Raw genomic sequence first — 10,128 nt, 5'->3', positions numbered from 1 at the left:
TATTTAAGTCGTTGCCTCAGACCCATTTCCAGTTATTGCTTCTCGGCCTTTTGGCTAAGATCAAGGGTAGTATCTGTTCTTATCAGTTTAATATCTGATACGTCCCCTATCCGCGGACCACATATTAATTATATTTTTGGGTTAGGGAGATGGGGAAAGGGCTTGCCCCGTCCACTCCACGCATTGACCTGGTATTGCAGTGCCTCCAGGAACGGTGCACCTCCTCTCCTGGTCAAATCGGTAGTTCATATGCTAGAGAACCATTTCAATCCGTTCGCTTAATTCTTACAGGGTTAAGCAGTCAATTATGACTTGATGGGGTCTGATCTAAATGTAAGACATTTCGATTTGAGAGGCAGCAAGAATTTATGTAACCGTTCTAAATATAATTAAAATGTGTTTCATTGCTTGAGATTTTCCTATCATTGTTCCAAGAATTTTTATTACAATTCTTATCCTCAATTTTTTAAGAAAATGTCATTTTCAAAACTTGTTCAGAAAAAAAAACATAATATTCAGTGGTTTTCAATAAACACAAATTCATACAGTTTTAGGGTTCTCAGGTTAAAAGAGGCAATGCTAAGGGGCATGTTTTTGCACATATATTATTTTACTACGATTTTTTATGGTTTGTTATGGTTGCTGCCATCACCGTTAGATGGCGACTCTAAGAAAAAGGAGGTGAACAAAGGCGTGGGGGTAGGGGCAATGAAGGGTAGAAAAAGAAGCAAAGCATGATGGTAGTGTTTCTTAATCTATTTCTTACTTAATTTATAATACTTTGGTTTTGTAATGACAAATGGTACTATTTAAACAGTTCTACAAATCCTGTTTCATCCGCTGAGTGTGTATGTGTGCCACACCTTTTTAGCAATTAAGCCCGTGACTGAAGATGGCGTGTGCGATAAAGACGTCAGCCCGGTAACTTCTATTATTCATACTTGCCTGGCACGGGAGACAACCTGAACAAGAAGGCAAATCACACAGGGTGAGAATCATCCATTGCACTCCGGAAGTGTCGACTCCTGCGACTTAAGAATCGTGGGAAATCTTGACTGCATATCTTCTGTGGGTGAGGACAGCGTTCGCGCTCTCCCCCCGGACTTACTGATTAAAGCAAAAGTTACACGCAATTGTACGCACATAGATTAAGTCTGAACGCCATTGAGCATGTTAACTGTACTCTAGAACTGTGCATTTGCTTGCTAAACTGTTTCAAACAAATTAGTAAAATGCGAAATATGTAATTACCACGTTCCCGACTCGTTACATGATATGAACGTATCAAAACCTTTTTGTCAGCTGTAAGTATGTCTTTTTGAAGAATTCGCCCGATTGTTGTTCCTCATACATTACAAGTATGGATTTCTAGAAAGCAACTTTTACTTCCTAAAGTAAACTGACAGATTTCTATTCAAATGTAAAATATCGAACGCCACTGTTGGGTTATCTATTAATTTATAATTAATCGTAATACGTTGAAGAACCAGACGTGAGACGGTCGTAGGATTGAACGGTCAAAAGGGTCCCCCCTCGTTTATTCACCCCTCAGGAATACCGCGCTATTCAAAGGTTCCTACTACCGTAGTTCACCTAATACTACATCCTCCTTTCTGAGTAGGAATCCTATTATTTTCAACGTCACTATAATAACCAAACTTTTCATGAAAGTGTTGAGAATATAACTGTTACTATATCTTCCGTAATACACACTCCTTTCAACTACTGAACCATTATCAGTTTCAACTGTGAAATATATGACTAACTACTGAGTAATGTAGTCCTTCAATCCGCTTGGAGGTTGTCTTTCCCTGGTAGGGTAGCGTCTCTCGTTTCCTTGTCTTCGCTGACTCCCATCAACCAGCGTGCTGTGTGTGCTCGTCGGTTCATCAACAACACTGTTGTGCCCGCCCTCAGTCTCTGATTGGACGATTTCAGTCGATGGTGCAATAGGAGTAGTAGAAAGATGTACTCTGTTTCTCCGCAGGATACCTCCTTGCATCTCGACATGGTATGATCTGGGTGTGTCTGCCGTGGAAACTATTGTCCCTCTTTCGTTCATGTCCTTCACCCAGACATGGTCACCTGGATGCAGACGCGGCAGATCATGTGCTCTGTGTCGAGTGTTCAAATGTCTCTGCTGTTTCTGTCGAGAACTTTGCTCGGTGTTTCTCAATGTCTCCATGTCTGCCCATCTTGGGTCCAGTTGTGAAGGGATAGTTGGAAGTTGCGTTCTTATTCTTCTCCCCATCAGCAACTCAGCTGGACTGTATCCATTTGCCAATGGAGTCGCTCTGTATGCCATTAGAGCTAAATATGGGTCACTGGATTTGCTTAGCAGACTCTTCACAGTTCTGACAGCTCTTTCTGCTTCCCCGTTGCTCTGTGGAAACTTTGGACTAGACGTCGCATGTTCGAAACACCAGTCCCGTGAAAATGTTTTGAAACTGTCTGATGCAAATTGTGGCCCATTATCCGTGCGCATTTCCTGTGGTATTCCATGTCGCGCGAATATGGACTTACAATGCTCCACTACTGCTTCAGATGTTGTAGATTTCAGTGGAGCAACTTCAAAAAAATCGGGAGAAGTAGTCGACAATGAGTAAATATACTTTACTCCCTTTTTGGAATAGATCTGCTCCCACCTTCGACCAAGGCCTCTCTGGGAATTCGGTTGGAATCAATGTCTCTTTATTGACCACTCTTTCTCGAGCACAAACATCACACTTCTCTATGTCATGTTGTATTTGTTTGCTCAATCCTGGCCACCACACTGACTGTTTCGCCCTCTCCCTGCATTTTTGTATTCCCAGATGTCCGTCGTGCAACCTACTCATGATGTCGCAGCGTAGAGCTTCTGGAATCACAATCCGAGTGCCTTTCAACAACAATCCGTCTTGCACACTGAACTCTCCTGAGAATGGCAAGTATGGCTGAACGATAGATGGCGCCGTGAACCTTTCTGGCCACCCTTCAGAACAATAATTTTTTACTTGACTAATCACGACATCGTTGTCTTGATGTTTCTTGATGTCTGCAATTCGGCTGTCAGTTGCTGGCAAACTAGCCATGACAGCGTGCACATACAAGTCAATTTCCTCCTCCTTTAGCTGATCTTCTGAGCTGTTCATCGGTGATCTTGACAACACATCCGCGGTTGCAATACTTTTGCCTGGTACGTGCGAAATGTCATATGAAAACCCCATGAGCCGCATCCTCAGCCGCTGTATGCGTGGTGGAAGATCGTCTAGGTGTCGTGAACCCAGGAGTGGGACCAATGGTTTATGATCCGTTTCCACGTGGAAAGTAGAGCCAATGAGAAACTCTGCAAAGCGTTCACATGCCCATGTTGTGGCCAAAGCCTCTTTTTCAATTTGCGCATAGCGCTGCTCTGTAGTAGTAAGGGCGCGTGACGCGTACGCAACTGGTCTTACTTTTCCATCCTGTTTCTGCAGAAGCACTGCTCCTAACCCATATGAGGAGGCATCAACCGATGCCACTGTCTCAGCGTTCGGGTTGTACAATGCAAGTATTGGTGGTGTCGTAAGTTCTTTTTTGATTTCTTCAAAAGCTTTTTGTTGCTGCAATCCCCATGTCCACATGTTAGTCTTCTTGAGTAGATCTCTCAATGGCTTTGTTTTGTCTGCTAAATGTGATAGGAATTTCCCCAGGTGATTAACCATGCCGATTAAGCTTCTGGTTTCAGTGATGTTTCTCGGCTCCCGCATGGTGGACACCGCTTTCACCTTGTCTGGATCAGCACTCACTCCTGAGGCTCCCACAATCTGCCCCAGAAATGTTATTGTTGACTTGAAAAACTCACATTTGTCACTGAGTGTGACGCCTGCATCCTGGAGCCGTGTTAGTGCTGCATGAAGTCGCCTGTCATGCTCCTCCTGCGTAGCTCCTAGGATAAGCACGTCATCCATCTGGCACAAAACACCATCCAATCCATCTAGAATTTGTGACATTCTCTTCTGGAAGTGCTCAGGTGCGGACGATATTCCAAAGCACAATCTCTTATAACAGAATCTCCCGAAAGGTGTAATGAATGTCGTCAAAAGAGACGAGCCTTTCGACAGCGCTACTTGCCAAAATCCAGAATTTGCATCCAATTTGGAAAATACTTTGGCTCCGGCAAGTTGTCCTAGTGTCTGTTCCACTGCTGGAAGTGGATGTCGCTCCCTCTGCACAGATTTATTTAGTTCTGTGAGGTCAGAGCATATCCGTACTTTTCCGTTGGGCTTGGGCGCCACTACCATTCCGGCACACCATTCGGTTGGTTCCTCCACCTTACTGATGACGCCTTGTGACTCCATTCTCGCCAACTCCTCCTTCACCTTTGGAAGTAGTGGCAGCGCAACACGTCTTGCCGTAGAGATTGAGAATGGCACTGCATCGGGTTTCAACACAATGTCGTATTCTCCTTCCAATTTCCCTAATCCATTGAACAGGTTGGGAAACTGTTGTTTTACTCTAGCTTTTGAGTCGAGAGTCACTGTATCAAGCCTAGCTACTAACTTCAGTGCATTTAGTGCTGGCCGTCCCAATAGTGGGAATCCTAGTTCTTTCACGACATAAATGTCTTGCATTGTTTCCCTACCATTTTTGTGGAGTTTAGTGTTGAATTTTCCTTCCACCGTTAAAGGTACATTTCCTGGCCCACGCACAACTCTGCTGACGTGCTCCAGCTTTGCCAACTGTCCATTGTAGAGTTTTGCTGGTATCGCCGTGACATCGGCGCCAGTGTCCATTTTGAATTTTGTGTCTGTGCCACCCATTGATATTGTTACAATCCATGGGTCATCATTTTGGCCATTGCTAAGTGCCCCTAAAAATAAATCATCACGCTCTTCTGTGACATTCATTTCATGCACCATTTTTGTGCGGCACACCTTGGCATAATGTCCTCTTTTCTTGCACAAATTGCATGCTGCTTCTCTTGCTGGACATTGTTGTGGATTGTGTCCTTTCAAATCGCCACATTTCCCACATTTTGTCTGTTTTGGGGTCTCTGAGAACGTCTTTTTAACCATTGTCCTCTTTTGTTGCCCTCCCGTACTTTTCCAGCAGGTGGCAGTGTCGGCTCGCTGACGCTGTTTCAGGCTGACGCTGTTGAGTTCCGCGCTTGCTGCTTCCATGTTAAAATTACTTTTCAACATTTCTTGTTGTTTCTTTACTTGTTCACTCTGACGGCACTTTGTCAAGTCCGGGTCTAGCTGCAATTGTTCTGAGAGTTTTTTGTCTTTTAATCCGACCACCAATCTGTCTCGGATCATTTCTTCATGCAACGCACCGTAGCCACAATGCTCCGATAGACAGTGAAGTGCAGTAATAAAGCTGTCCACAGTTTCTCCCGCCTCTTGCTGTCACATATTGTATTTGGCTCGTTCAAAAATTACATTTCTTCTTGAAATAAAGTGTGCATTTAGCCTTTCCCTCACCGTTCCATAGGCGGTCATCTCTCTGTCAGTCAATCTTAATGACGTGAGGATATCCTTGGCCGCTTCTCCCATTGTGTAGATTAAGGCATTTACCTGGTTTCCCTCAGGTTGTGTTTCCAGTCCGGATGCTACTCTGAACCTTTCAAAGCGCTTTATCCACTTCGGCCATTCCTCTGGCTTGAACGTGAATTTCTCCGGTGGCGGCACATGGAACCTCTCATGCTTGCGTCTCCTCACCGTCACGCACACGGACTGCACCTGCTCCCCCTTTTGTGAGGCTTTCAATGTCCGGGACCTCCAACTCCGTGGTATCTTCCTTTTAGCACCACTTCTGACACCATGTTGGGTTATCTATTAATTTATAATTAATAGTAATACGTTGAAGAACCAGACGTGAGACGGTAGTAGGATTGAACAGTCAAAAGGGTCCCCCCTCGTTTATTCACCCCTCAGGAATACCGCGCTATTCAAAGGTTCCTACTACCGTAGTTCACCTAATATTACAGCCACCATCGCAGTGGAGGTGAATTACACTCCAAACCATGCCAGCAACGTCAAAAGCCTCAATTATTTGCGACACAAGAGAGATATAGAGCATTTCTGAAATTTGAGAAACCATTTGAGAAATTACGATCGTATTTTGTTTCCCGATTTGTGTTGAATAAAGTTATGAAATTACAAATTTTCAAATAAAACACAGAGATGGGATCATTTCCCATTCTCTCATACCAAAAGTACTGTCACGTGCTGGCGCCACCTGCGACAGGACCACGCCCACCTGTCAGTGGAATCGCCGTCACCTGCCACGGGCTCATGGACAGCGAGATATCAGCGCCGCCAGCGCACACCTAAGTGTCAGTCTGTCCCTTGATGCTGCTTCGCTCATCAGTCCCTGAGATACTGACTCGCTTGACTATTGGAAATCCCGCAGAATCGTTTGTCCTCTCCAGCCCGGTCGTCGCTCTAGCGCCAGCTGTTCCCATCATCCCCTTCCACAATAAAGTCTGTCGCTACGCACTTGGCTGTACTGTCCGATCCCTTACAAGTACACGTACCAAGACATACAACTGTTGCAAAATAGTCGCCCAATCGATAGGTGATACCGTTTGAAAGAACGAGCGCCGTCAGTGTTCGATCAGGTACCTACAATCCTGTGCGCCAACAATGTTTAAAGTAAAAAAGACATTAATTAACACAAAATACTCGTTTAAACCTTCTATTTAAGTTGAGTCCTTGTAAGTATAGTAAATCTATGAACGTCTATTGTTTGTATTAGAAGGAATGGTTGCTGCAATTTGAGTGTGAGAACGCCTGTGAATTTGGTTGACCAGCAGTGGGGTGGCCCGGTTTGACCCAGATTATCAGCTCTCTCTTTCTTCTCTTCAGATGGAATAAATATTTCACCTTTTACTAAAGATTTCCGTGGGGAGGAAATATAAGAGGCTATCTCAATATTTTTGATGCTCTGCGAAAGCGTAGCATTCTTTCTCTGTTAAAATATCAATATTGCAACAAATAGCCACCTATATCATTCTCCGCGCGACAGTCATACGTTCACATAATTCATACCGACACATATGTGAACATGTTCACATAAACAGAGAAATTATGCCGAGTGCAGACAGACAATCACGTTTAAGCCCTCGTTTATCAATGCAGTTTAATGTCTGGTGGTACCCATTTGAATGGGCACATGTCAGTCTATTGCAATTTGGCAAAAAATATTGTTATTGAATAAAAACCAATAACCACCCCCCCCCCCCCCCCCCCCCCCAATAAGCACTCCTGCTCCTCACATCAAAGAACACGGACTTGAGAAGATCCGTCGCGCTGTGCTTCGTTGAAACGTGGCTTGACGGACGCACCCAGCACCACGCCGTGGAGTTAGCTGGGTTTCGGCTATTGCGTGCAGATCGCAGCGCGGAGTTCACTGGAAAATCAATGGGAGGTGGTCTCTGTTTCTATATTAATGAACGTTGGTGTACTGATGTCACGGTGTTGAAAGAGTCTTGCAGCCCTCTCCTAGAAACACTTTTCATGAACTGCCGGCCGTTCTATTCACCACGGGAGTTCTCCTCGATCGTCATGGCGGCTGTTTACATTCCACCGCACGCACGTGCGAGTGAAGCCACGCAGATGCTGGCTGACCAGGTGTCAGACATGGAGAAACTTCTACCAAATTCACTAATCATTGTTCTGGATGACTTTAACAGGGCGAACCTCGCACATGAACTCCCCAAATACAGACAGCACATAACGTGTCCCACCAGAGGGACACAGACACTGGACCACTGCTACACCGTCATTAAAGATGCATACCACTCTGTGGCTCGTGCGGCTTTAGGACTCTCGGACCACTGTGTAGTTCGTTCATCTGATCCCGGCCTACAGGCAGAAATTAAAGACTTCTAAGCCTATGGTGAGGACTGTGAGGAAGTCGACAGTGGAGACAAGGCAGGACATCCAAGCTCGCTTTGACTGCACCGATTGGGGAGTTTCTGAAGCTGCACCTTCAGACCTGCATGAACTCACTGACACTGTCACATCATACATCAGTTTTTGTGAGAATCTGTGTGTGCAGACTAAGACCTTCTGCACGTATGTTGTAAATTTTAGCCTGCATGTGTCTCTGCATGTTGCCTTAGAACACCGGGCCGGCAGCAGTGGGATTACGCATAGGTTATTTGTGCTGGACAGGGAGGTTTAGTTTCAGTAATGTATAGGTACCTAGAATGTAGAAGGGCCAGTTGTCCGTGACCACAAAAGAACCGAGTAGATGGCCTTTTAGGGACAACGAAAACAACAAGTATACTGAGAGTCGAACCGCAGCTGTTATTCAAAGCGATATAAGAGTATAAGAGATACGATGCCTGGGAGACGAGAGGGAGCAGCTAACATCTTTGCTTTTGGGTCACTCGAATATTTGGAGAAACTTCACTCTGACATCGGTTGAATAAAATATTTTCCCAATCAGCCGTGTGTCACTGAAGTGTTCCTTCTCTCAGCCAGCCATCTTCCACCAAGTGTTTTTTTGGAGACCAGCGGAGCAACAAAGACAATTCACCACACGTACAACAACGACAAACCTTGTTTTACACCGAACCTCAGGAGGCTGCGCAAAGTCAAGGAGGAGACCTACAGGAGCAGCGACCGGGACCTGTTCAAGCAGACCAGAAACACACTGAACCGAGAGGTCAGGAAAGCCAGCAAGTATTACGGGGAGAGCCTGGAGAGACACCTCTCTGCCAATCCTGATCCCTCAACAGTGTGGAAAGGTCTGCAGTGCATCACGGGCTTCAAAAAACGAACCCCCTGTCCTGTGGAGAGCCCAAGGCTTGCAAACCAGCTAAACAGGTTCTACTGCAGGTTTGATCGGTCCTCCCACACAACAGGACCTCCTGCAGCACAATCCACATACTCACCTCCCCCCACAACCGCTCTGTCCACTCCTCCACCACCGTTGTCACCTACTCTCTTGCAGAGGCCGCGCCCGCAATCCAGATCCGCGAGAAAGAAGTGTGCCACATGTTCCGGAGACAAAACATCAGGAAGGCACCGGGCCCAGACGGCGTGTCACATTCCTGCTTGAAAGTCTGTGCTGAACAACTAGCACCCACCTTTGCACGGATCTTCAACCGTTGCCTCGGATCTATTGACAACAATGGACTTTGTTCGCACTTGGTAAGTTCTCCTTTAATATAAATTCATATTGAAAATGGCTAAGGATAGCCCCGAGGCTAAGAACGTGCAGTGTGAAAAGCCCTAAAATGTGATAGGATGTTAGGAGTCATCAGCAGTAAATATGCAGTCAATTTTGGCTTTAGAGATTACACATGACTAATTTACGTTACAGAGAGTAGCTACAGTAACTCCTGGTTTTGTCTTACCGTTGTCAGGGTCCGGGGTGGTGTACCTCCTTTTTCCACAGGGAGCAACCGTGAGCAGAGTGGCAGAGGACCCAGTTGGAGCTCATCAGGCCCGTTAAAGGAGGGCTCTTAAGGAGCATGCTGTCAATTGCTCGTCGTGTCCTACCTGTTGTGATCACCTCCACGGTTGTGCCTTTGGCTCCTCGATACCCTCTTGCTCATCGACGCCACGTTCTCCTGATCCTCAGGTCTGCTGTAAGATCTCCGCCATAGCCACGTCGTATCCTCTGACCAAGCCTTGTGTATTTTGTTGGCAGATTCCCTCCACGGCTCACCGCCAAGATCCACCCCGTCTGGCTGAACTCCACACGCTCCGCCGTTGCTGCTCCTTGCTCCTAGCGCAGATCCTCCCGCTCTGCCTCCACCGCATCTCCTCCAATAAACACTCATCACTCATTCTGAACTTCTGAGTTGGTTTCCTGCATGTGGGTCAAATCATTCGCCAAAACGATGACAACCGCCTTTCTCAGATATGTAGTAATCTAACATAAACGTTAGTCAAACAACCCTAACCCAATGCTAATAATAGTAGTTTCACATTCTTGTTGGGTGTTTCACTAGCATGTTGTGGGTAGTGGAATACCATTAAACAAGACCAAAGAGAGGATCATAGTGGTAGAGAACATTTATATTTGAAACACAATGACAACGTTACTGTTAGGGTTTTTCAGATTATCCTTATCGTATGATTATGTTGGAATGCAACCGGTAATAAATAAGATAGCTGTCCCATCCTACACAAGGTCGTAAAACACCCC

General features: G+C 45.6%; 2 long non-coding RNA genes and 3 other non-coding genes across 6 annotated transcripts; all 5 read left to right on the top strand.

The window, feature by feature from the left end:
- The first annotated feature begins 34 nt into the window (after positions 1-34).
- On the top strand, positions 35-225 carry LOC125992674 (U2 spliceosomal RNA). Its single transcript, XR_007489735.1, has one exon. It is a non-coding gene; the product is annotated as a U2 spliceosomal RNA (small nuclear RNA).
- Positions 226-610: 385 nt separating this feature from the next.
- Positions 611-5,439, top strand: LOC137839866 (uncharacterized). Of its 2 annotated transcripts, XR_011086274.1 has the most exons (3): positions 611-988; positions 2,814-2,923; positions 3,456-5,439. It is a non-coding gene; the product is annotated as an uncharacterized lncRNA (long non-coding RNA). The 2 variants fall into 2 exon arrangements; XR_011086273.1 differs by lacking the exon at positions 611-988 and having other exon boundaries at positions 2,649-2,923.
- Positions 938-1,099, top strand: LOC125992673 (U1 spliceosomal RNA). Its single transcript, XR_007489734.1, has one exon. It is a non-coding gene; the product is annotated as a U1 spliceosomal RNA (small nuclear RNA).
- A 1,371-nt stretch (positions 5,440-6,810) lies between the features above and the next one.
- On the top strand, positions 6,811-6,925 carry LOC125992686 (U5 spliceosomal RNA). Its single transcript, XR_007489737.1, has one exon. It is a non-coding gene; the product is annotated as a U5 spliceosomal RNA (small nuclear RNA).
- A 778-nt stretch (positions 6,926-7,703) lies between these two features.
- LOC125992661 (uncharacterized) lies at positions 7,704-9,773 on the top strand. Its single transcript, XR_007489721.2, has 3 exons — positions 7,704-9,125; positions 9,341-9,558; positions 9,628-9,773. It is a non-coding gene; the product is annotated as an uncharacterized lncRNA (long non-coding RNA).
- The last annotated feature ends 355 nt before the right edge of the window (positions 9,774-10,128 follow it).

This window comes from Syngnathus scovelli, unplaced genomic scaffold (assembly GCF_024217435.2).
Source record: "Syngnathus scovelli strain Florida unplaced genomic scaffold, RoL_Ssco_1.2 HiC_scaffold_23, whole genome shotgun sequence".
Classification (NCBI taxonomy): domain Eukaryota; kingdom Metazoa; phylum Chordata; class Actinopteri; order Syngnathiformes; family Syngnathidae; genus Syngnathus; species Syngnathus scovelli.
The sequence above is the reverse complement of the archived record's forward strand: the minus strand, read 5'-3'. Positions and strand labels throughout refer to the sequence as shown.